Here is a 27,426-nt window from a genome sequence, read left to right on the forward strand (position 1 = left end):
CCGTAAAAATGAAAAAGTACTTTTTTTTCACAAAAAAATTCTTTTAGCCTCAATTTTTTCATTTTCACATGGGCAACAGGATAAAATGGATCCTAAAATGTGTTGGGCAATTTCTCCTGACTACACCAATACCTCACATGTGGAGGTAAACCACTGTTTGGGCACATGGTAAGGCTCGGAAGGGAAGGAGCGCCATTTGACTTTTTGAATGAAAAATTATTTCCATCGTTAGCGGACACCATGTCGCGTTTGGATAGCTCCTGTGTGCCTAAACATTGGCGCTCCCCCACAAGTGACCCCATTTTGGAAACTAGACCCCCCAAGGAACTTATTTAGATGCCTAGTGAGCACTTTAAACCCTCAGGTGCTTCACAAATTGATCTGTAAAAATGAAAAAGTAATTTTTTTTTCACAAAAAAATTCTTTTCGCCTCAATTTTTTCATTTTCACATGGGCAGTAGGATAAAATGGATCATAAAATTTGTTGGGCAATTTCTCCCGAGTACGCCGATACCTCATATGTGGGGGTAAACCACTGTTTGGGCACTCGGCAGGGCTCGGAAGGGAAGGCGCGCCATTTGACTTTTTGAATGGAAAATTAGCTCCAATTGTTAGCGGACACCATGTCGCGTTTGGAGAGCCCATGTGTGCCTAAACATTGGAGCTCCCCCACAAGTGACCCCATTTTGGAAACTAGACCCCCCAAAGAACTTATCTAGATGCATATTGAGCACTTTAAACCCCCAGGTGCTTCACAGAAGTTTATAACGCAGAGCCATGAAAATAAAAAATAATTTTTCTTTCCTCAAAAATGATTTTTTAGCCTGGAATTTCCTATTTTGCCAAGGATAATAGGAGAAATTGGACCCCAAATATTGTTGTCCAGTTTGTCCTGAGTACGCTGATACCCCATATGTGGGGGTAAACCACTGTTTGGGCGCACGGCAGGGCTCGGAAGGGATGGCACGCCATTTGGCTTTTTAAATGGAAAATTAGCTCCAATCATTAGCGGACACCATGTCACGTTTGGAGAGCCCCTGTGTGCCTAAACATTGGAGATCCCCCAGAAATGACACCATTTTAGAAACTAGACCCCCAAAGGAACTAATCTAGATGTGTGGTGAGGACTTTGAACCCTCAAGTGCTTCACAGAAGTTTATAACGCAGAGCCATGAAAATAAAAAAAAAAAATTATTTTCTCAAAAATGATCTTTTAGCCTGCAATTTTTTATTTTCCCAAGGGTAACAGGAGAAATTTGACCCCAAAAGTTGTTGTCCAGTTTCTCCTGAGTACGCTGATACCCCATATGTGGGGGTAAATCACTGTTTGGGCACATGCCGGGGCTCGGAAGTGAAGTAGTGACGTTTTGAAATGCAGACTTTGATGGAATGCTCTGTGGGCGTCACGTTGCGTTTGCAGAGTCCCTGATGTGGCTTAACAGTAGAAACCCCCCACAAGTGACCCCATTTTGGAAACTAGACCCCCAAAGGAACTTATCTAGATGTGTGGTGAGCACTTTGAACCCCCAAGTGCTTCATAGAAGTTTATAATGCAGAGCCGTGAAAATAATAAATACGTTTTCTTTCCTCAAAAATAATTATTTAGCCCAGAATTTTTTAATTTTCCCAAGGGTAACAGGAGAAATTTGACCCCAATATTTGTTGTCCAGTTTCTCCTGAGTACGGTGATACCCCATATGTGGGGGTAAACTACTGTTTGGGCACATGCCGGGGCTTGGAATTGAAGTAGTGACGTTTTGAAATGCAGACTTTGATGGCATGCTCTGCGGGCGTCACGTTGCGTTTGCAGAGCCCCTGATGTGCCTAAACAGTAGAAACCCCCCACAAGTGACCCCATTTTGGAAACTAGACCCTGAAAGGAACTTATCTAGATGTGTGGTGAGCACTTTGAACCCCCAAGTGCTTCATAGAAGTTTATAATGCAGAGCCGTGAAAATAATAAATACGTTTTCTTTCCTCAAAAATAATTATTTAGCCCAGAATTTTTTATTTTCCCAAGGGTTACAGGAGAAATTGGACCCCAAAAGTTGTTGTCCAGTTTCTCCTGAGTACGCTGATACCCCATATGTGGGGGTAAACCACTGTTTGGGCACACGTCGGGGCTCAGAAGGGAAGTAGTGACTTTTGAAATGCAGACTTTGATGGAATGGTCTGCGGGTGTCACGTTGCGTTTGCAGAGCCCCTGGTGTGCCTAAACAGTAGAAACCCCCAACAAGTGACCCCATTTTAGAAACTAGACCCCCCAAGGAACTTATCTAGATATGTGGTGAGCACTTTGAACCCCCAAGTGCTTCACAGACGTTTACAACGCATAGCCGTGAAAATAAAAAATCATTTTTCTTTCCTCAAAAATTATGTTTTAGCAAGCATTTTTTTAGATTCACAAGGGTAACAGGAGAAATTGGACCCCAGTAATTGTTGCGCAGTTTGTCCTGAGTATGCTGGTACCCCATATGTGGGGGTAAACCACTGTTTGGGCACACGTCAGGGCTCGGAAGTGAGGGAGCACCATTTGACTTTTTGAATACGAGATTGGCTGGAATCAATGGTGGCGCCATGTTGCGTTTGGAGACCCCTGATGTGCCTAAACAGTGGTAACCCCTCAATTCTAACTCCAACACTAACCCCAACACACCCCTAACCCTAATCCCAACTGTAGCCATAATCCTAATCACAACCCTAACCCCAACACACCCCTAACCACAACACTAACCCCAACACACCCCTAACCCTAACCACAACCCTAATTCCAACCCTAACCCTAAGGCTATGTGCCCACGTTGCGGATTCGTGTGAGATATTTCCGCACCATTTTTGAAAAATCTGCGGGTAAAAGGCACTGCGTTTTACCTGCGGATTTTCCGCGGATTTCCAGTGTTTTTTGTGCGGATTTCACCTGCGGATTCCTATTGAGGAACAGGTGTAAAACGCTGCGGAATCCGCACAAAGAATTGACATGCTGCGGAAAATACAACGCAGCGTTTCCGCGCGGTATTTTCCGCACCATGGGCACAGCAGATTTGGTTTTTCATATGTTTACATGGTACTGTAAACCTGATGGAACACTGCTGCGAATCTGCAGCGGCCAATCTGCAGCCAAATCCGCACCGTGTGCACATAGCCTAATTCTAAAGGTATGTGCACACGCTGCGGAAAACGCTGCGGATCCGCAGCAGTTTCCCATGAGTTTACAGTTCAATGTAAACCTACGGGAAACAAAAATCGCTGTACACATGCTGCGGAAAAACTGCACGGAAACGCAGCGGTTTACATTCCGCAGCATGTCACTTCTTTGTGCGGATTCCGCAGCGGTTTTACAACTGCTCCAATAGAAAATCGCAATTGTAAAACCGCAGTGAAATGCGCAGAAAAAAACGCGGTAAATCTGCCATAAATCCGCAGCGGTTTAGCACTGTGGATTTATCAAATCCGCAGCGGAAAAATCCGCAGAGGACCAGAATACGTGTGCACATACCGAAACCCTAACCCTAGCCCTAACCCTACCCCTAACCCTACCCCTAACCCTAACCCTACCCCTAACCCTAACCCTAGCCCTAACGCTAACCCTATCCCTACCCCTAACCCTACCCCTAACCCTACCCCTAACCCTAGCCCTAACCCTACTCCTAACCCTACCCCTAACCCTACCCCTAACCCTAACCCTATTCTAACATTAGTGGAAAAAAAAATTTCTTTATTTTTTTATTGTCCGTACCTATGGGGGTGACAAAGGGGGGGGTCATTTATTATTTTTTTTATTTTGATCACTGAGATAGATTATATCTCAGTGATCAAAATGCACTTTGGAACGAATCTGCCGGCCGGCAGATTCGGCGGGCGCACTGCGCATGCGCCCGCCATTTTGGAAGATGGCGGCGCCCGGGAGAAGACGGACGGGACCCCGGCTGGATCGGTAAGTATGATAGGGTGGGGGGGGACCACGGGGTGGGGGATCGGAGCACGGGGGGGGGAATCGGAGCGCGGGAGGGGTGGAACGGAGCACGGGGGGCGTGGAACGGAGCACGGGGGGGCTGGAATGGAGCACGGGGGGGTGGAACGGAGCACGGGGGGGTGGATCGGAGTGCAGGGGGTGTGATTGGAGCACGGGGGGGTGATTGGAGCACGGGGGGAGCGGACACGAGCACGGGGGGGAGCGGAGCACAGGGCAGAGGGGAGCCGGAGCAGTGTACCGGCCAGATCGGGGGGCTGGGGGGGCGATCGGTGGGGTGGGGTGGGGGCACACTAGTATTTCCAGCCATGGCCGATGCTATTTCAGCATCGGCCATGGCTGGATTGTAATATTTCACCCGTTATAATAGGTGAAATATTACAAATCGCTCTGATTGGCAGTTTCACTTTCAACAGCCAATCAGAGCGATCGTAGCCACGAGGGGGTGAAGCCACCCCCCCTGGGCTAAACTACCACTCCCCCTGTCCCTGCAGATCGGGTGAAATGGGAGTTAACCCTTTCACCCGATCTGCAGGGACGCGATCTTTCCATGACGCCGCATAGGCGTCATGGGTCGGAATGGCACCGACTTTCATGACGCCTACGTGGCGTCATGGGTCGGGAAGGGGTTAATATGTGATATTACTTTTCAATAAAATTTAAAACATTTTTGAGTAAAATATTGTCTTTTATTGCAAATTTTTTGTGGAGGATTTTTTAAAATGGTGCCATCATCCATTACCACTATAACACCAGGATGACCGTGGTCCGTGATGCAACACCCACATTATTGTTTTAAGTGGTGTTTATGATGCCCATAAGCAAAATTTTTAGACAGTATGTTGATGTATACCCCCAGGGGGAAATGTTTGTCAGCCCATATACATACTGTACTACATGGGCATTACAGTATAGGAGACCCGCTCCTTTGTAATGGGTACAGATTTTTAGGAGGCCCTCCTCCACGTCTCTTCATCCACCACCACTATATCACCAGGGTGAATGTGGTCTGTGATGCAACACCCACATTATTGGTTTAAAAGGTGTTTATGATGCCCTTAAACAACATTTTTAGACAGTATGTTGATGTATACCCCCAGGGGGAAATGTTTGTCATCCCATACAATTACTGCATGGGCATTACAAGTATAGGAGACCCTCTCCTTTGTAATGGAAACAGATTTTTAGGAGGCCCTCCTCCGCGTCTCTTCATCCACCACCACTATATAACCAGGATCACCGTGGTCCGAGATGCAACACCCATATTATTGATTTAAAGGGTGTTTATGATGCCCGTAAGCAAAAATTTAAGACAGTATGTTGATGTATACCCCCAGGGGGAAATGTTTGTCAGCCCATACACTTACTGCATGGGCATTACAGTATAGGAGACCCGCTCCTTTGAAGTGGGAACAGATTTTTACGAGGCCCCCTCCACGTTTCTTCATCCACCACCACTATATCAGCAGGGTGAATGTGGTCTGTGATGCAACACCCACATCATTGGTTTAAAAGGTGTTTATGATGCCCTTAAACAACATTTTTAGACAGTATGTTGATGTATACCCCCAGGGGTAAATTTTTCTCAGCCCATACACTTACTGCATGAGCATTACAAGTATAGGAGACCCGCTACTTGGTAATGGGTACAGATTTTAAGGAGGCCCTCCTCCGCGTCTCTTCATCCACCACCACTATATGACCAGGGTGACTATGGTCTGTGATGCAACACCCACATTATTGTTTTAAAGCGTGTTTATGATGCCTGTAAGCAACATTTTCAGACAGTATGTTGATGTATACCCCCCAGGGGGAAATGTTTGTCAGCCCATACACTTACTGCATGGGCATTACAGTATAGGAGACCCGCTCCTTTATAATGGGAACAGATTTTTAGGAGGCCCTCCTCCACGTCTTTTCATCCACCACCACTATATCACCAGGGTGAATGTGGTCCGTGATGCAACACCCACAATCTTGTTTTAAAGGGTATTTATGATGCCCCTAAACAAAATTTTTAGACAGTATGTTAATGTATACCCCCCAGGGGGAAAGGTTTGTCAGCCCATGAACTTACTGCATTGGAATTACAAGTATAGGAGACCTGCTCCTTTGTAATGGGAACAGATTTTTAGGAGGCCTTCCTCCACGTCTCTTCTAAGGGGTATTGGGGTGCATCCAAATTTGGGGCAGGACTTGCATTCACTGCATAGGCAAACAGTATGGGAGACCCACTTCCTAATAATGGGAACTGTAGGGGTTGGTCAGCTTCAACAATGCAATTCTCCACTGCCGGTTCTTCAGTTTCAACACTGAAATTCTCCACTGCAGGTTCTACAGCCTCAACACTGCTATTCTCCACTGCAAGTTTTCCATCCTCAACACTGACATTCTCCACTCCCGAGTCTTCATCCTCAACACTGCAATTCTCCAATGCAGATTCTTCAATCTCAATACTGCAATGCTCCACTGCCGGCTGTTCAGTCTCAACACTGTAATGCTCCACTGCCAGGTGTTCAGCCTCAACACTGCAATGCACCAATGCAGGTTCTTCATCCTCAACACTGGAATTCTCCACTGCCGGGTCTTCAGTCTCAACAATGACATTCTCCAATGCAGGTTGTTCAGGCTCCACACTGACATTCTCCACTGCCGGGTCTTCATCCTCAACACTGACATTCTTCAATGCAGTTTCTTCAGATTCAGCACTGCAATTCACTGCTTCGGCAAACAGTATGGGAGTACCAAATTACTAATAATGGGAACGATACTTTCAGGTGGCCATCCAGTACGTCTGTTCAAAGGGTTATTGTGGTGCGTGTAACTTTGGGGCAGGGCAGGCCTTGCATGCAATGCACAAGCAAACAGTGTGGGAGTACCAACTTCATAATAATGGGAACATTGCTTTCAGGTGGCTATCCAGTACGTTTGTTCAAAGGGTTATTGGGGTGCGTGTAACTTTGGGGCATTGCAGGCCTTGCATTCAATGTATAAGCAAACAGTGTGGGACTACCAACTTCCTAATAATAGGAACATTGATTTCAGGTGGCCATACAGTACATCTGTTCAAAGGATTATTGGGGTGCTTGTAACTTTGGGTCAGGGCAGGCCTTGTATTCAATGCATAGGCAAACAGTATGGGAGTACCAAATTGCTAATAATGGGAACAATGCTTTCAGGTGGCCATGCAATACGCCTGTTCAAAGGGTTATTGGGGTGCATGTATCTTTGGGGCAGGACAGGCCTTGGATGCAATATATAAGCAAACAGTGTGGGAGTACCAACTTCCTAATAATGGGAACATTGCTTTCAGGTGGCCATCCTTTCAGTGTCTTCAAAGGGGTATTGGGGTGCGTCCAAATTTGGGAAAGGTGTTGCATTCACTGCATAGGCAAACAGTATGAGAGTACCAACTTCCTAATAATGGGAACATTGCTTTCAGGTGGCCCTCCTGTACGTCTCGTCAAAAGATTAGAGGGGTCGTCCAAAGTTGGGGCAAGTGTTGCACTCGCGGCATAGGCAAGGAGTATTGGAGTATTAATAATGGGAACATTGATTTCAGGAGGCACTCCTGTACGTCTCGTCAAAGGGTTATTGGGGTGCATCCACATTTTGGGCAGCCCTGCCACTCACTGCATACACAATAACATAAGAGACCCACTGTTTAATAATGGGAACAACAAAGCATAGCCAGCTGATGGCTCTCTAAGAATAGTGAGGACCGACTGCTGGCCCTTTAATAATAGTAAAGGCTGCCTAATGGTCCTATAAAAATAGGTTTTGTGACTTTCAGAGTCCCTTCATAAATGAAAACAGGATGTGTCAGATGATGTGTCACACACCACATGGCCAGATAAGGTTGTAAAATGTTAAAATGACATGTCCCAGTGAATGCATTTGTCTTGGTTGAAAGCAATGCTAAAGTTTAAAAATGCATCAAAAACGCTACGTGTGACCATAGCCCAAGTGGTAGAAGAGCATTTTTTGGGGGGGTTATTTTGCCTTATATACAAATCATTACTCTGGAAAGGATGTTGCTTAACATATTTCCCAGAGATATCCATTTTGTTTTCGTTTTTGTTTGTTTTATTGTGAGTCTGTGAAAGTGGCGTAAGGCCTCTTTCACACTTGCGTCGTGTGAGACCCGTCGCAATGCGTCATTTTGGGAAAAAACGCAGGATGCGTTTTTTCCACATATATTGTATTGCCGACGGATTGCGATGTATGGCCATACGTTGCGTCTCTCGTGCACTGGATGCGTCGTGTTTTGGTGGACCGTCGGCGCGAAAAAACGTTCAATGTAACGTTTTTTTCGTACATCGTGTCCGCAATTTCCTACCTCGCATGTGTGGCCAGAACTCCGCCCCCTCCTCCCCGTAACTTAGAATGGGCAGCGGATGCGTTGAAAAACTGCATCCGCTGCCCACATTGTGCCGAAATTTGCACAACGTACGTTGGGCTGACGCTTTGCGACGGCCCTGTACTGACGCAAGTGTGAAAGAAGCCTAAGACTCTGACAACATTGTTCACTGCAGTGACCTGGGAGTCAGAAATGCTTCCAGGGGTCTTCCCAATGTTGTTCCCATGTCATTGAAGCACTGTTCCCTCTAAAGACCCCCGGGGGGAGCTGAGGCAAAAATGCTCGAGTTTTCCATAGAGTTACAGTACATTGGGCTCATTGCTCAGGTCGAGTACCCGAGCATTTCAATATGCTCTACCCGAGCAACGAGCACCCAAGCATTTTAGTGCTCGCCCATCACTACTAATTTTCAATTGGGGTTGAATAATTTTGATTGCAATGGTATGTATTCAGTAGCATATACGGTACAGACCAAAAGTTTGGACACACCTTCTCATTTAAAAATTTTTCTGTATTTTCATGACTATGAAAATTGTACATTCACACTGAAGGCATCAAAACTACGAATTAACACATGTGGAATTATATACTTAACAAAAAAGTGTGAAACAACTGAAATTATGTCTTATATTCTAGGTTCTTCAAAGTAGCCACCTTTTGCTTTGATGACTGCTTTGCACACTCTTGGAATTCTCTTGATGATGTTTGTTAATTATTGTCTAAACTTTTTCTTTCTTATAGTATTAAGCACATTGGCTAGAATAATACTCCTTATTAATCTGTTCTTTTTCGGTTTTTTTTGCGGCTTTATATGTATATTACCGTTTTTTCTTACACTGCCACTTGGCGGAATTTATTGTTACTATGGTAATGTGTATATTAGCCCTGTACGTCATCAGTTGTTGCAGGCTTGGCTTCTTTGGTGATGGCAAGGTAAGTGGCGGCAGGAAGTGACGTCGCGAATGATCGGCCAGATATTGCGTCCTGTATCCCGTTGCTGTGTTAGTACAGCAGGCGTCTTATGACTCCAGCCGTCGCTAGGTATATGCGCATGCACGGGCTTTCTTGCTCTGGAAAGAGGTCATTTACTTCTGGGCCACTAGTGATTCCCTCCCGGTAACTAAGGAAGTAGCATTTGTGTACATTGCCATAGCGTCTTGGGTCCAATTATTGTGCTTTAACGCACGTGAATGGGAGGGCATTATTTGGTTTCTTGTCTGCCATTGGTAATTATGGATATATAAACCCTATCTGGCCAGTACCCAATCACCCCTGGATGAAGCATTTCAATGCGAAATGCGCGTCGGGTGTGGTGAGTCCCTCGGGTGCGCCTCTCTTGGTAAATATGCCTGATTTACATTAATTATTTTGCTACGCATGTATTTCACTGATGTGATTTGCTTTTCGCCTCCTTTGTGCTAGTATGGATACCTTTTATACTAAATTGAATTACGCTTGCATATTTATATCTTCATCACTTTGATTGGTTCCGTGTTTGCACACGGAGGGCGAACTAATTTATCACTTGATAATATTTCATACTTATTATGTTACTTTTAGTTTGCGCATCATGATTTATGGGCGTTTCCTGGAGGCATCCCACCTGTTTTTCTTCTGTACCTGTGGTATCTGCCTAGTTTTTTAATATTCTATTTTTTTGGAATAAAGATATTTATAATTTTTATTTATTGGCCTTGATTGGAGTTTTGCTTTTTTTGGTTTTTCATTTTCTTGATGAGCTTCAAGAGGTAGTCACCGGGAATGGTCTTCCAACAATCTTGAAGGAGTTCCCAGAGATGCTTAGCACTTGTTGACCCTTTTGCCTTCACTCTGCGGTCCAGCTCACCCCAAACCATCTCGACTGGGTTCAGGTCTGGTGACTGTGGAGGCCAGGTCATCTGTTGTAGCACCCCATCACTCTCCTTCTTGGTCAAATAGCCCTTACACAGCCTGGAGGTTTGTTTGTGGTTATTGTCCTGTTGAAAAATAAATGATGGTCCAACTAAACGCAAACTGGATGGAATAGCATGCCGCTGCAAGATGCTGTGGTAGCCATGCTGGTTCAGTATGCCTTCAATATTGAATAAATCCCCAACAGTGTCACCAGCAAAGCACCCCCACACCATCACACCTCCTCCTCCATGCTTCACGGTGGGAACCAGGCATGTAGAGTCCATCCGTTCACCTTTTCTGTGTCGCACAAAGACACGGTGGTTGGAACCAAAGATCTCAAATTTGGACTCATCAGGCCAAAGCAAAGATTTCCACTGGTCTAATGTCCATTCCTTGTGTTCTTTAGCAGAAACAAGTCTCTTCTGCTTGTTGATTGTCCTTAGCAGTGGTTTCCTAGCAGCTATTTTACCATGAAGGCCTGCTGCACAAAGTCTCCTCTTAACAGTTGTTGTAGAGATGTGTCTGCTGCTAGAACTCTGTGTGGCATTGACCTGGTCTCTAATCTGAGCTGCTGTTAACCTGCGATTTCTGAGGCTGGTGACTCAGATAAACTTATCCTCAGAAGCAGAGGTGACTCTTGGTCTTCCTTTCCTGGGGCGGTCCTCATGTGGGCCAGTTTCTTTGTAGTGCTTGATGGTTTTTGCCACTACTCTTGGGGACACTTTCAAAGTTCGCCCAATTTTTCAGACTGACTGACCTTCATTTCTTAAAGTAATGATGGCCACTCATTTTTCTTTACTTAGCTGCTTTTTTCTGGCCATAATACAAATTCTACCAGTCTATTCAGTAGGACTATCAGCTGTGTCTCCACCAGACTTCTGCACAACACAACTGATGGTCCCAACCCCATTTATAAGGCAAGAAATCCCACTTAGAAAACCCAACAGGGCACACCTGTGAATTGAAAAGCATTCCCGGTGACTACCTCTTGAAGCTCATCAAGAGAATGCCAAGAGTCTGCCAAGCAGTCATCAAAGCAAAAGGTGGCTACTTTGAAGAACCTAGAATATAAGACATAATTTCAGTTGTTTCACACTTTTTTGTTAAGTATATAATTCCACATGTGTTAATTCATAGTTTTGATGCCTTGAGTGTGAATGTACAATTTTTATAGTCATGAAAATACAGAAAAATCTTTAAATGAGAAGGTGTGTCCAAACTTTTGGTCTGTACTGTATGTGTAGTGGAAGTTTAAACAAAGAAATCCAAATTACTTGTGTATGATCTCTTTAACTTGTAAAATGTGTAATCTTTAAAACTGGGTTATATAGAAGAGCATCAAATAAATGTTAATGTGCAAATAATTTTAAAATTAATAAAACATCAATCAGATGCACAGTGCCATAACAATTAGGTAATAGCATAAAGCTTCTTGCAGAACTAGAGCAGTGAACTTTTTAAAATCCACATCCCTGGAGCTATTTGCTAGCAAAGGAGTTAATTATTTGTCTAATTTAAAGCAGTTAAAAAGTTAATGTCAGCTTCAATTTTGGTTTATTGCAAGGATGGTCTAAGTGTCAGCATCCTTGATGACCTAGGGCAAGTGATTTTTAAGTTAAAGGGAATCTGTCAGTAGGTTCAACCCTCCTTAGCCATCTATATGAGCAATCAGGTCATAGACAACTGAATAACATGATACCTCGATATCTGCAATCCACACTTTTCTTGTATGTAAATGACCTCTTGCAGGCTATGGGGAGGATGTTGTCTGGAAGATAACTTTGCCTCCAGATATTATATTAAATAAAAGGGGGAGTTACCAGTGTGTGACAAGTAACTAGCACAGAAGACATTTTCTGCCATTCTGTGAGCTTTGCTGTATTCCAACAATATTGCAGCCCTGTCTGCCTGTGAGATGGAAGCTGAAGCTGAGAGGAACCTGCACATGTGTCAGGTATAATCACACACAGCTCTACAGTGAGATCAGGAGAGCAGAGAGCGGCCATTACACATTACACTGTAACACTCCCTTCATGTAAAATAACCTCTGGAGGCAGAGTTATCTTCCAGGCAGCATCCTCCCCAGAGTCTGGAAGAGGTCATTTATATAAAGTTATAGAAGATGATTTATCAACAACAAGACATCTGATATGATGCATAGAGTGAAGAATTTTGTCAGCATTCTATACCCTACAGTGGGTATGGAAAGTAGTCATACCCCTTTACATTTTTCACTCTTTGTTAATTTTTTTTTACATGTAATGTAAACCCCATCTGCACCCCATTAATGTAAACCCCATCTGCACCCCATCTTGACTGAAAAATAACAGAAATGTGTAAATTTGTTTAAATGTTATAGAAAAGAAAAACTGAACTGATTATGACTCACATGGTCATAAGTATTCAGACCCTTTGCTCAGACACTGATATTTAAGTCACATGCTGTCCATTTCCTTGTGATCCTCCTTGAGATGGTTCTACTCCTTCATTGGAGTCCAGCTGTGTGTAATTAAACTGTCTATATAAGACATAGCTCACAGTGCATGTAAGACCAAATGAGAATCATGAGGAGCTCAGAGACAGAATTGTGGCAAGGCACAGATCTGACCAAGGTTACAACAGAGTTTCTGCAGTACTCAAGGTTCCGAAGAAATCATTGACCTCCATAATCCTTAAATGGAAGAAGTTTGGGACCACCAGAAGTCTTCCTAGACCTGGCTGTCTGGACAAACTGAGCAATCATGAGAGAAGAGCCTTGGTGAGAGAGGTAAAGAAGAACCCTAAGATCACTGTGGCTGAGCTCCAGAGATGCAGTAGGGAGATGAGAGAAAGAGCCACAAAGTCAACTATCACTGCAGCCCTCCACCAGTCGGGCCTTTATGGCAGAGTGGCCCGACGGAAGCCTCTCAGTGCAAGACATATGAAAGCCCGCATAGAGTTTGCTAAAAAAACACGTGAATGACTCCCAAACTACGAGATATAAGATTCTCTGGTCTGATGAGATGAAGATAGACCTTTTTGGTGATAGTTCTAAATGGCTTGTGCAGAGAAAAACAGGCACTGCTCATCACCTGCCCAATACAATCCCAACAGTGAAAAATGGTGGTGGCAGCTTCATGCTATGGGGGTGTTTTTCAGCTGCAGGGACAGGATGATTAGTTGTCATTGAAGGAAACATGAATGCGGCCAAGTACAGAGATATCTTGGATGAAAACCTCTTCCAGAGTGCTCTGAACCTCAGACTTGGCCAAAGGTTCACTTTCCAACAAGACAATGACCATAAGCACACAGCTAAAATAACAAAGGAGTGCTTCGGAACAACTCTGTGACCATTCTTGACTGGCCCAGCCAAAGTCCTGACCTTAACCTAATTGAGCATCTCTGGAGAGACCTGAAAATGGCTGTCTACTAACGTTCGCCATCCAACCTGACGGAACTAGAGAGGATCTGCAAGGAAGAATGGTAGAGGATCCCAAATCCAAGTGTGAAAAACTTGTTGCATCATTCCCAAGAAGACTCATGGCTATACTAGCTCAAAAGGGTGCTTCTACTCAACACTGAGCAAAGGGTCTGAATACTTGTGACCAGGTGATATTTGTTTTCTTTTTTAACAAATTTGCAAAAATTACTACATTTCTGGTTTTTTTCAGTCAAGATGGGGTGCAGAGTGTACATTAATGAGAAAAAAATGAACTTTTTTGAATTCACCAAATGGCTGCAATTAGGGTTGAGCGAAACGGGTCGGCCATTTTCAGAAGTCGCCGACTTTTGGCAAAGTCGGGTTTCATGAAACCCGACCCGACCCCTGTGTGGGGTTGGCCATGAAGTCGGCGATCTTCTGAATCTGGAATCGGAATTCCAATACCGATTCCCGATATGTTTAAGATATCGGGAATTGGTATCGGAATTCAGATTTAAGTGTAAAATAAAGAATAAAAATAAAAAATATTGCTATACTCACCCTCGGACGCGCCCTGGTTGTAACCGGGAGCCTTCCTTCCTAAGAATCAGCGCTTGAAGGACCTTTCGATGACGTCACGGCTTCTGATTGGTCGCGTGACGCCCATGTGATGGCTCACGCGACCAATCAGAAGCCGTGACGTCATCGAAAGGTCCTACAAGCGCTGATTCTTAGGAAGGAAGGCTCCCGGTTACAACCAGGGCGCGTCCGAGGTGAGTATAGCAATATTTTTTATTTTTATTCTTTATTTTACACATTAATATGGATCGCAGGGCCTGAAGGAGAGTTTCCTCTCCTTCAGACCCTGGGAACCATTAGAAACCCAATGCACTGCATTGGGTTTCGTGTTTCGGCCGACCCCGACCCCGACTTTTCTATAGAATCGGCCGATTTCACTCGACCCGACTTTTGAAAAAGTTGGGTTTCGTGAAATCCGACCCGATCCTATAAAAACAAAAGTCGCTCAACCCTAGCTGCAATGAAAGAAATAGTGAAAAATTTAAATGGGTATGACTATGAATACTTTCCGTACCCACTGTATATGCCCATATTAATAGTTTATATAGGTCAAATGTGGTGAAAGATTCCCTTTAATTTGAAATGGGATGAATCATAAATTAACACTATACCTGTTCTAATTTTTTTTCTTATAAACTGATATTACAGTTTCTAGAGTCTTGGATCAGAAGGTCTTCAGGTGTTATCTTTGAATGTTTTCTCACTTCTATCAGGATTGTCTAGTGTATGTCCAGGGTATGTGCCCTCAATACTGTGTACAATTTTGGGCTCAAGTATATAAGAAAGATATTTCTGAACTAGAGCAGGTGCAGAGAAAAGCGATCAAGATTATTAACGGAATAGGAGGACTGCAATACCAAGACAGATTATCAAATTTGGAATTATTTAGTTCGGAAAAAGCTTACTGGTAATTTTTTTATGATATACAAATTATGAACAGTACAGAGATGATTTCAAGTGTATATCCTTTCTATCTAGATGCAGGGATGTCAAACTCAAATACAAAGAGAGACAAAATTAAAAGCTTGGACAAAGTTGCTGGCCAACCTTGATATTTATTAAAAAAGTTTTTCCTTATCATCAAATATAAAAATGAACCTTTTCATATAAGAACAAACTTAAAGAGGTTGTCGCATGAACAAAGTACATTTTAATGAATAGATCTTACAGTAAAATAAACACATAATGTAATCACAAATGAGGCATACTGGATTAATATACTATGCTATGTAAGAGCAGTTAAAAGCATATAGCCCAATGGCCTAAATTAAATATGTAACAACAAAGGATAAAAAATGATTTATTAAATAATAGAGATAATAAAGTATGAGGTCAATCAATGTGACCCCCAAACACAGTATGATACCCCCACAGTATATTCCTTTACAGTTTCCTCCACATGCATAGTATGATGATTCTATTGTATTCCCCCCAGCAAAATATGGTGACTCCAACACAGTCTGATGCGCCCCAACTGTGATCCCTACACAGTATAATAGGCCCCACATAGACCTCCTTCAGTATGATGGGTCTCACATAGTCCTCCATACAGTATAATGGCCCCACATAGTCTTCCATACAGTATAATGAGCCCCACAAAGTTCTCCAAACAGTATAATGGGCTCCACATAGTCCTCCATACAGTATAATGAGCCCACATAGGGTCCACATAGTCCTCCATGCAGGATAATGGACCTACATAGTTCTCCATACAGTATAATGGGTGCCACATTAAAATAAATAACTAAATACTCACCTCTCCCCATTCATTACTGCTTCAGTCTCCTTGGTGTATCTTTGGCAGTTCTGCACTGCTCGGCACAGCGGGTGTGCTATAGCAATTAGCAATGTCATCGCAGGACAATGATTCAAAACACACCAGCAAGTCCACCTCTGAGTGGCTTAAGAAAAAAGAAAATTAAGACTTTGGAGTGGCGTACTCAAAGTCCTGACCTTAATCCGATTGAGATGCTGTTGGATGACCTTAAAAAGGAGGTTCATGCTCAGAAACCCTGCAATGTACCTGACATATAACAATTCTACAAAGATGAGTGAGCCAAAATTCCTTTAAAGCATTGTAAAAGACTCATTGCCAGTTAACGTAAACGCATGATTGAAGTTGTTGCTTCTAAGGGTGGCCCAACCAGTTATTAAGTTTAGTTGGCAATCACCTATTCACCCAGGGCCCTGTAGGTTTGGATTTCTTCTTCCCTTAGTACTAAAGACCTTCAATTAAAAACTGCATTTTGTGTTTACTTTTGCTAGCTTTGTCTAATATTTAAATTTGTTCAGTGATCTAAAACATTTAAGCGTAACATACAAAAGAACAGGAAATCAGGAAGGGGGCAAACACTTTTTTTTACACAACTAAAGTTCAAGATGCCAAAATGCCAGTTCCCTGAAAAATCTCCACAGGAAAATTGCCCACACAGAAAATTGCCCACACGGAAAATTGCCCACATGGAAAATTGCCCACATGGAAAATTGCTCATACGGAAAATTGCCCACACGAATTGCCCAAACTGAAAATTGCCCACATGGAAAATTGCGCACACGGAAAATTACCAATTGCAGCATCACAAAGTTTCAGATCTATGATATTTGAGGTGAAAGGTGAGGATGTTCGCATGATATGTGACTTGTGATTTACAGTTGACCTAGTTCAAAGCTGCAAAAATTATTAAGATCTGTGGTTTGTAGCAGTCTGTCATTATCAGCAATAGATAGATCTAGTCTGCTCTCATCTCTCACTGATTCTGCCTTACTCCTCCCACCAGCCCAAAACAGCAGCACACACTTCCGCCCAGAGCCAGGGTGTCACTGCTCAGCGAATCATGGGTGCACCTGTCATCCTCACAGCGAGGTCTGGAGGGGAACGTCTCTAGAATGGAGTTGCTCCTGTGAGGGGAAAATGTCACAGGAAAAGGCGGGGTCTCCTCTAGTGCAGAGTAGCGGACGGCATGGAAAAAAAATTTGGCTCAGCTCCCAGTGGTGAACCGGCCCCTGGCGTTCACATCAAAGAGCCGGCTCTTCGTCTCAGATCGTTTACGATTGACACTTCGCTTGCACATGCAGACCCAGCAACAGTGTGATCCAGAGGAGCCATCACTGCTATCAGTACCCACAAAAGTATCACCTGTATATACCTGTATACTATCCTCCTATCCTGCAGAGCATCTCACCTATAATTCTATATTATTCTGTCCTGCAGCGCATCTCACCTATAATTCTATATTATTCTTCTGCCCTGAAGAGCATCTCACGTATACCTGCATACTATCCCACTGTCCTTCAGTGCATTTAACCTATAGATCTATGCTATTCTCTGTCCTGCAGAGCTTCTCACCTATAACTCTCTACTGTTTTCCTGTGGGTATTCATGTCTGTAGTCATTTTTCACATATCATGTGAACATCCTCACCTTGCACCTCAAATCTCAGGGTATGTGCACACGCTGCAGAATGGTGTATGGATTTTTCTGCACTGATTTTGGTAAATCTGCAGGTAAACTGCACTGCGGATGTACCGTGGAATTACTGCGGATTTACCGCGGTTTTTCCACGGTTTTGTGCAGATTCCACCTGCAGCTTTACACCTGCTGATTCCTATTGAGGAGCAGGTGTAATCTGCTGCGATATCCACACAAATGACATGCTGCGGAATATAAACTGCTGCGTTTCTGCGTGTTTTTTTCCGCATCATGTGCTCTGTGGATTTTGTTTTCCATAGGTTTACATGGTACTGTAAACTCATGGAAATCCGCTGCGGATCCGCAGCAAAATCCGCAGCGTGTGCACATAGCCTCATAGATCTGAAACTTTGTGATGCTGCAATACGCAATTTTCCGTGTGGGCAATTTTCCATGTGGGCAATTTTCCATGTGGACAATTTTTCATTTGAGCAATTTCCCATATGGGCAATTTTCCGTGTGGGCAATTTTCCATGTGGACAATTTTTCGTGTGGGCAATTTTCCATGTGGGCAATTTTTCTGTGGGCATTTTTCCTGTGGGCAATTTTCCTGTGGGCAATTTTGCTGTGGACATTTTTCCTGTGGGCAATTTTCAACACTCAGTCTGCAAATGTGTGGGAAGATTTAGAGAGATTATTGTGAGCTGAACTTGCAATCGGCCTTCACCTCTGAATTGCTACATGGATTGGCAAGACGAGGCAGGGAAAGTCTCTTAGCCTACCAGTTCATGGAGGCTGAACATTGCAGAAGGACCTATGATTCCCTTGTTGAATGTAGGTGAGTGGGTCTATAAGTGGAGAAAATGTGTGTAGCTGAAACAGCTTATCAGCAGCTGTGGTGACCATGAGATGACCATGACTACTAAAATTGGTTACCATGGTTGTTTTTTTTGTGTGTTTAGTTCAATAAAATTATATCAATTTTACGCTTTATCTCTGCCTCAGGTGATCCCCTCTCCATGGCATATTCCTTTCTCTTTTGTTATGGTTTGACATTTTGTGTATAGGCCGAGGTTGAATCCCTTTTGGGATTAGTCTGTGGGTGCCTCTCAATTTACATTCTTAGTAGAATTATACGAGTATTATGCTTCTCTTTTGAAACCAAAGTGTGGTGGACTTTGATGTATGCTTGGGATCATTATCTGCGATAGTCAGCTGACACCCGGCCCCGATCGGCCGCGCTCCCCTCGTGAGTGCGGCTGATCGGTGATGATGTATGTTGTGAATTCTGTGGCTGAATTCACTTCTGTGGTCACAAGTGGTATTGCAGTCTCTGGGCTTCCTCCCTCAGGTGTTTTGGTGAGCTCGTTGGCTGCCTTGCTATTTAGCTCCACCTGAGTCTGTCTTCCTTGCTCCTTGTCAATGTTCCAGTGTTGGATCTGAGCTACTGCATCTTTCCTTGGGCCTGCTGCTCTGCTAGATAAGTGCTTCTAGTTTGTTTTCTGTTTTTTCTGTCCAGCTTGCTATTATCTTTTGCTGGAAGCTCTGAGAAGCAAAGGGGTGCACCGCCGTGCTGTTAGTTCGGCACGGTGGGTCTTTTTGCCCCTTTGCGTGGTTTTCGTTTTAGGGTTTTTTGTAGACTGCATAGTTCTCTTTGCTATCCTCGCTCTGTCTAGAATATCGGGCCTCACTTTGCTGAATCTATTTCATTCCTACGTTTGTCTTTTCATCTTGCTAACAGTCATTATATGTGGGGGGCTGCCTATTCCTTTGGGGTATTTCTCTGAGGTAAGTCAGGCTTGTATTTCTATCTTCAGGCTAGTCAGCTCCTCAGGCAGTGCCGAGTTGCATAGGTAGTGATAGGCGCAATCCACTGCTGCTTATAGTTGTGTGAGGATAGATCAGGTACTGCAGTCTACAGAGATTCCACGTCTCAGAGCTCGTCCTATTGTTTTTGGTTATTGCCAGATCTCTGTATGTGCGCTGATTACTGCACGCTGTGTTGCCTGATTGCCAGCCATAACAGTACAAGGAGCCCCACCAAATGATTCCCAATAGAGGGAAAAAAGAAATCCTGACAGCATTTTTTTTTCTTAGCTCTGTCTTCAGTCTTTTTTTTCCCCTAGACATTAGAGTGCTTCAGGACACAGCTGTGGACATGGATATTCAGGCTCTGTGCTCCTCAATGGATAATCTCGTTGTAAATGTACAAAAGATTCAAGATACTATTGATCAGAAATCGATGCTAGAACCAAGAATTCCGATTCCTGATTTGTTTTTTGGTGACAGAACTAAGTTCCTGAGCTTCAGAAATAATTGTAAGCTATTTTTGGCCTTGAAACCTCATTCTTCTGGTAATCCTATTCAACAGGTTTTGATTATTATTTCTTTTTTGCGCGGCGACCCACAGGACTGGGCGTTTTCTCTTGCACCAGGAGATTCTGCATTGAGTAATGTTGATGCATTTTTCCAGGCGCTGGGATTGCTTTACGATGAGCCTAATTCAGTGGATCAGGCTGAGAAAAATCTGCTGGCTTTATGCCAGGGTCAGGATGATGTAGAAGTATATTGTCAGAAATTTAGGAAGTGGTCAGTACTCACTCTGTGGAATGAATCTGCACTAGCGGCTTTGTTCAGAAAGGGTCTCTCTGAAGCTCTTAAGGATGTAATGGTGGGATTTCCTATGCCTGCTGGTTTGAATGAGTCTATGTCCTTGGCCATTCAGATCGGTCGTCGCTTGCGCGAGCGTAAATCTGTGCACCATCTGGCGGTATTGTCTGAGAGTAAACCTGAGCCTATGCAGTGCGACAGGACTATGACTAAAGTAGAACGGCAAGAACACAGACGTCTGAACAGACTGTGTTTCTATTGTGGTGATTCTACTCATGCTATTTCTAATTGTCCTAAACGCACTAGGCGGTTCGATAGCTCTGCCGTTATTGGTACTGTACAGTCTAAATTCCTTTTGTCCATTACCTTAATGTGCTCTTTGTCATCGTATTCTGTCATGGCGTTTGTGGATTCAGGCGCTGCCCTGAATCTGATGGATTTGGATTATGCTAAACGTTGTGGATTTTTCTTGGAGCCTTTGCGGTGTCCTATTCCGTTGAGAGGAATTGATGCTACACCTTTGGCCAAGAATAAGCCTCAGTACTGGGCCCAGCTGACCATGTGCATTGCTCCTGCACATCAGGAAGTTATTCGCTTTCTGGTACTGCATAATTTGCATGATGTGGTCGTGTTGGGGTTGCCATGGCTACAAACCCATAATCCAGTATTGGATTGGAACTCTATGTCGGTAACCAGCTGGGGTTGTCAGGGAGTACATGGTGATGTTCCATTTTTGTCTATTTCGTCATCCATTCCTTCTGACATCCCAGAGTTCTTGTCGGACTTTCAGGATGTATTTGAAGAGTCCAAGTCTGATGCCCTACCTCCGCATAGGAATTGTGATTGTGCTATCGATTTGATTCCTGGTAGTAAATTCCCTAAGGGTCGTTTATTTAATTTGTCCGTACCTGAACACACCGCTATGCGCAGTTATGTGAAGGAGTCCCTGGAGAAGGGACATATTCGCCCATCGTCGTCACCATTGGGAGCAGGGTTCTTTTTTGTAGCCAAGAAGGATGGTTCGCTAAGACCGTGTATTGATTACCGCCTTCTTAATAAGATCACTGTTAAGTTTCAGTATCCCTTGCCATTGATTTCTGACTTGTTTGCTCGGATTAAGGGGGCTAGTTGGTTTACTAAGATTGATCTTCGTGGTGCGTATAATCTGGTGAGAATCAGGCAGGGAGATGAATGGAAAATGGCATTTAATACGCCCGAGGGCCATTTTGAGTACCTGGTTATACCATTCGGGCTTTCTAATGCTCCATCAGTGTTTCAGTCCTTTATGCATGACATCTTCCGAGAGTACCTGGATAAATTCCTGATTGTATACTTGGATGATATTTTGGTCTTCTCGGATGATTGGGAGTCTCATGTGAAGCAAGTCAGAATGGTTTTCCAGGTACTGCGTGCTAATTCCTTGTTCGTGAAGGGATCAAAGTGTCTCTTCGGTGTGCAGAAAGTTTCATTTTTGGGGTTCATCTTTTCCCCTTCTACTATCGAGATGGATCCGGTTAAGGTTCAGGCCATCCAGGATTGGACTCAGCCGACATCTCTAAAAAGTCTGCAGAAATTCCTGGGCTTTGCTAATTTTTATCGTCGCTTCATCTGTAATTTTTCTAGCATTGCCAGACCATTGACCGATTTGACCAAGAAGGGTGCTGATTTGGTTAATTGGTCTTCTGCTGCCGTGGAAGCTTTTCAGGAGTTGAAGCGTCGTTTTTGCTGTGCCCCTGTGTTGTGTCAACCTGATGTTTCTCTTCCGTTCCAGGTCGAGGTTGATGCTTCTGAGATTGGTGCAGGGGCGGTTTTGTCACAGAGAGGTTCTGGTTGCTCAGTGTTCAAACCATGTGCTTTCTTTTCCAGGAAATTTTCTGCTGCTGAGCGTAATTATGATGTGGGCAACCGAGAGTTGCTGGCCATGAAGTGGGCATTCGAGGAGTGGCGTCATTGGCTTGAGGGTGCTAAGCATCGCGTGGTGGTTTTGACTGATCATAAGAACCTTACTTATCTTGAGTCTGCCAAGCGCTTGAATCCTAGACAGGCCCGTTGGTCGTTATTTTTTGCTCGTTTTGATTTTGTGATTTCATACCTTCCGGGCTCCAAAAATGTGAAGGCGGATGCTCTGTCTAGGAGTTTTGTGCCCGACTCTCCGGGGTTATCTGAGCCGGCGAGTATCCTCAAGGAAGGAGTCATTGTGTCTGCCATCTCCCCTGATTTGCGGAGAGTGTTGCAGAAATTTCAGGCTAATAAACCTGATCGTTGTCCGGCCGAGAAACTGTTCGTCCCTGATAGGTGGACTAGTAAAGTTATCTCTGAACTTCATTGTTCGGTGTTGGCCGGTCATCCAGGAATCTTTGGTACCAGGGAGTTGGTTGCTAGATCCTTCTGGTGGCCATCTCTGTCGCGGGATGTGCGTGCTTTTGTGCAGTCCTGTGGAATTTGTGCTAGGGCTAAGCCCTGCTGTTCACGTGCCAGTGGGTTGCTTTTGCCCTTGTCGGTCCCGAAGAGGCCTTGGACACATATTTCGATGGATTTCATTTCTGACCTTCCCGTTTCTCAAAAAATGTCGGTCATTTGGGTGGTCTGTGATCGCTTTTCTAAAATGGTCCATCTGGTGCCCTTGGTTAAATTGCCTTCCTCCTCTGATTTGGTGCCTTTGTTCTTCCAGCATGTGGTTCGTTTACATGGCATTCCTGAGAATATTGTTTCTGACAGAGGTTCCCAGTTTGTCTCGAGGTTCTGGCGAGCCTTTTGTGGTAGGATGGGCATTGACCTATCTTTCTCCTCGGCCTTCCATCCTCAGACTAATGGCCAGACCGAACGAACCAATCAGACCTTGGAAACATATCTGAGATGTTTTGTTTCCGCTGACCAGGATGATTGGGTGTCATTTTTGCCGTTGGCTGAGTTCGCCCTTAATAATCGGGCCAGCTCGGCTACCTTGGTCTCTCCATTTTTCTGCAATTCTGGGTTCCATCCTCGTTTCTCTTCAGGACAGGTTGAGTCTTCGGACTGTCCTGGTGTGGATTCTGTGGTGGACAGGTTGCAGCAGATCTGGACTCAGGTAGTGGACAATTTGACCTTGTCCCAGGAGAAGGCTCAGCTTTTCGCTAATCGCAGACTCCGTGTGGGACCCCGACTTCGTGTTGGGGATCTGGTTTGGTTATCTTCTCGTCATATTCCTATGAAGGTTTCCTCTCCTAAATTTAAACCTCGTTTTATTGGTCCGTATAGGATTTCTGAGATTCTCAATCCGGTGTCTTTTCGTCTGATCCTCCCAGACTCCTTTTCCATACATAATGTATTCCATAGGTCGTTGTTGAGGAGATACGTGGCACCTATGGTTCCATCTGTGGAGCCTCCTGCCCCTGTTTTGGTGGAGGGGGAATTGGAGTATATTGTGGAGAAGATTTTGGATTCTCGTGTCTCTAGACGGAAACTCCAGTATCTGGTCAAATGGAAGGGTTATGCTCAGGAAGATAATTCCTGGGTTTTTGCCTCTGATGTCCATGCCCCAGATCTTGTTCGTGCCTTTCATGTGGCTCATCCTGGTCGGCCTGGGGGTTCTGGTGAGGGTTCGGTGACCCCTCCTCAAGGGGGGGGGTACTGTTGTGAATTCTGTGGCTGAATTCACTTCTGTGGTCACAAGTGGTATTGCAGTCTCTGGGCTTCCTCCCTCAGGTGTTTTGGTGAGCTCGTTGGCTGCCTTGCTATTTAGCTCCACCTGAGTCTGTCTTCCTTGCTCCTTGTCAATGTTCCAGTGTTGGATCTGAGCTACTGCATCTTTCCTTGGGCCTGCTGCTCTGCTAGATAAGTGCTTCTAGTTTGTTTTCTGTTTTTTCTGTCCAGCTTGCTATTATCTTTTGCTGGAAGCTCTGAGAAGCAAAGGGGTGCACCGCCGTGCTGTTAGTTCGGCACGGTGGGTCTTTTTGCCCCTTTGCGTGGTTTTCGTTTTAGGGTTTTTTGTAGACTGCATAGTTCTCTTTGCTATCCTCGCTCTGTCTAGAATATCGGGCCTCACTTTGCTGAATCTATTTCATTCCTACGTTTGTCTTTTCATCTTGCTAACAGTCATTATATGTGGGGGGCTGCCTATTCCTTTGGGGTATTTCTCTGAGGTAAGTCAGGCTTGTATTTCTATCTTCAGGCTAGTCAGCTCCTCAGGCAGTGCCGAGTTGCATAGGTAGTGATAGGCGCAATCCACTGCTGCTTATAGTTGTGTGAGGATAGATCAGGTACTGCAGTCTACAGAGATTCCACGTCTCAGAGCTCGTCCTATTGTTTTTGGTTATTGCCAGATCTCTGTATGTGCGCTGATTACTGCACGCTGTGTTGCCTGATTGCCAGCCATAACAGATGTACTATCCCGTCGGTGGTCCTACGGGACCACCTCGATGAGATAGTACATCAGATGTCAGAAAGGGGTTAATTTGCAGACACGGTGTTTCGGGCTATTGCCCCTTGTCAGTGCAAAGTATGAGAACTGATTTGGCTAGGTGAGAGGCTCTTGAGTGAGTTCTAAGGGGTAACGTTTCTCCTTGTGAAGAGTGTCATACCTACTCTGGCATGCCAAGGTAAGGAGGCTTAAGCATGGATGAGTATTTGACTGCTCTACTCCTCCATGGATTACTGATTGACTATAACATGGTAAGCTGAATTAGCCACATACTTGTCTGTCTTTAGGTTTGCAGTGGTCAATGGAGAATGTATTAATATTTTCAAAGTCGGTGCACACAATATTGTTATCAGCATTAGCCTCAAACTTTGAAAAAAAGTAGTTGCCCCAACTGTGAATAAGCTAGCCAATCGATACAAAATCGTTAAAAAACTTGCATGGAGAGCCCAGTTATAATACAAGGAACCAATCAATAAAACAAATGTGTTATAACTTATAAAGTTTCCCTTTAAAGGAAAAAAGCTCCCTTTTTTCCTCTCTTCCTATAGATTATGCCCTGTAGACAGCAGTCAATGTTTTGCAAAGAAAATTGCTAAGTATGCTGGAGAGTAGTTGCTTGTAAAGTACATTAGTCGTACTGATAATTTGTGCTCATATTGGATATGAGTGGGAGGGAATGTTTGAAATGCCAAACTGCGCTGTTTGAGATTTTCTAAAACCCCTTGTCTTCTTGTCACCTTTTTTAGATAGCTTGTGAGGCTTTACAAAATAAACCGCTATCCGGCCAACTCAGTTATTTTACAGTATTTACAGCTCATTTTCATTTATCATGCCAATTTTCTTATTAAAAAAACTAATTATTGATTATCTGAAAATTGGTTTTAAATTAAACATTCTTTTACATAAAGTATGTATGTAGGATTTTAAAAATCCCCACTAATAGAAAACCATACAAAACAAGGATTAATGTTAGAGACGTTCTCCAGTCACAACTAATTGACTACTGAATAATGGCAATTTCTGAAGTAAGCAATGTAATGTGGCTTCTTGCTGATGTTATAGCTACAAAGCTATAATTCACCTCTAAGTTTGCGGTGGAAGCCATGAGACACCATGCTCTTTGTGCATGTAATGTGAAGAAGAGGTCACAAAAAGGCTTTTATGTAAAAAGCAATAAGTAAAATCTACACTACAAGTATGATTTGTATAGGGGCTAAGTACTCTGTAGGAATATTTAAGTTATTTCATTTAGTTTTAAGTTGACATACTCCCTTGAATTAGTGAAATGAAAGAATCTATGAAAGAAAATGACTTAAAGGGAATCTGTCAGCATGATTTCGCACCTCAGTCTATTTATATGTGCATGTCACTCTTTCAAAGAAAATTCCACAAATTCCTTTACATGGTCAGTCTGCTCCTCTGTTACTCAGAAATCAGTTTTCAAATTAATATGCAAAATAGGCCGAAGAGCTATTGTAGATCTGAATCTACTGTCACTACAGCTCTATTCTTTTAATGATCCGGCAGCTTGTGTTTTTGACAGGCCCGACAGGGCCATGGGGTACCCAGAATCGGACTGGACAATTCTATGGGGGAGGTCACAGGGCCGTGATCCATTTCCGTGGCCCTGTCATAAAATTAAGGGTATTTATGTGGTGTTTGGTCTTGACACCACTCGTGGTTTTCGGCAATGGGTGGCCGACGCTGTGGTTTAGGTCCACTGGGGCTGATGGTGACGCAGCAAAGATGGTTCAGCTCCCCATAGGTAGAGCGGGGCCCCAGGGCAAATATATTTGACTGCTCAGATGGTGGTGAACGTTGGGGTGCAGAGAATAAGTGGACACAGAGAGGTGCAGTTGTATTCATCTTTTACTTGAAAGTAGATGCAATGTTGGGTACCATTTACAGATGACGGATTGAGTCCGGCTTGCCTGGAGGCTTTCAGGGGATCCACCCTGCCAGGTGTGGTTGGGGACTTTCCTTCTGTGCTTTCTTTTAGGGTCCCTGCCTCTTGTAGCTAAACTGTGGCCCTCTCCTGCGTGATGATTTCTAACTTGTATGGCAGACAGCGTGAGCCTATTTCATGGGCACTGTCCTTTTCACTGTCAGCCCTGGGTCTGCTACCGTGCCTTCAGGTGTTCGGTGTGGCCAGGGAACTTGCAGTCCCCTGCCCTCCAGATTTGGCTCTCAGGTCATACAGCACCCACCCAGCACCCGCCTCTGGGTCCCTTTTTATCAGCGTTTTGCTCTGGGGTCAGCTATACGCAGTTTTTTTCCCCCTGAGCTCTTGTCTCTGCTTCTGTCCCTTCCCTCTCCATAGACAAACTGCCAACTCTCCTCTCTCACTGTCCTGTCACAAGATCCAGCTGGCTCCTGTTTCCATGACAACTCCCCCTGTTTACTCTCTCAGCTGACTTCTTTCTGACTCACTAACCCCACCAGCTGGTCAGAATTTATAAGGAAGCTCCCATTTCTGGCCTGGAGCAGGAATTTACATGTACACTGTGTTACCTGGCATGGGGACCTTCCTTCTTGCCTCCAGACATGACATCACCCCTTAGAGGGAGGCAATGTCACCGTAGCAACCGGACTCAGGGGTGCCACATTTTCAACATAAAACTGTATTGTGATCTTTAATTTTCGGCACCAAAGTCTGACCATAGAGAACAAATTATTTGACTTCTATGATTGAAAGACAAAAATATGTACTGTATATATTTAGGTTAATATTTTTTCTCAATAGTTTTACCCAAGACTCCATATTCTTACAAGTATTTTTTCCTACATTTCTGTGACCATCAGTAAG

The 27,426-nt window shown here is 44.1% G+C and overlaps 1 protein-coding gene across 4 annotated transcripts in view; it reads left to right on the plus strand.

Moving 5' to 3' along the window:
• The window catches only part of GRM1 (glutamate metabotropic receptor 1), a 487,741-nt gene that overhangs the window by 150,218 nt on the left and 310,097 nt on the right, over window positions 1-27,426 (plus strand). The gene's annotated exons all lie outside the window — the stretch shown is intronic.

This window comes from Ranitomeya imitator, chromosome 5 (assembly GCF_032444005.1).
Source record: "Ranitomeya imitator isolate aRanImi1 chromosome 5, aRanImi1.pri, whole genome shotgun sequence".
Classification (NCBI taxonomy): domain Eukaryota; kingdom Metazoa; phylum Chordata; class Amphibia; order Anura; family Dendrobatidae; genus Ranitomeya; species Ranitomeya imitator.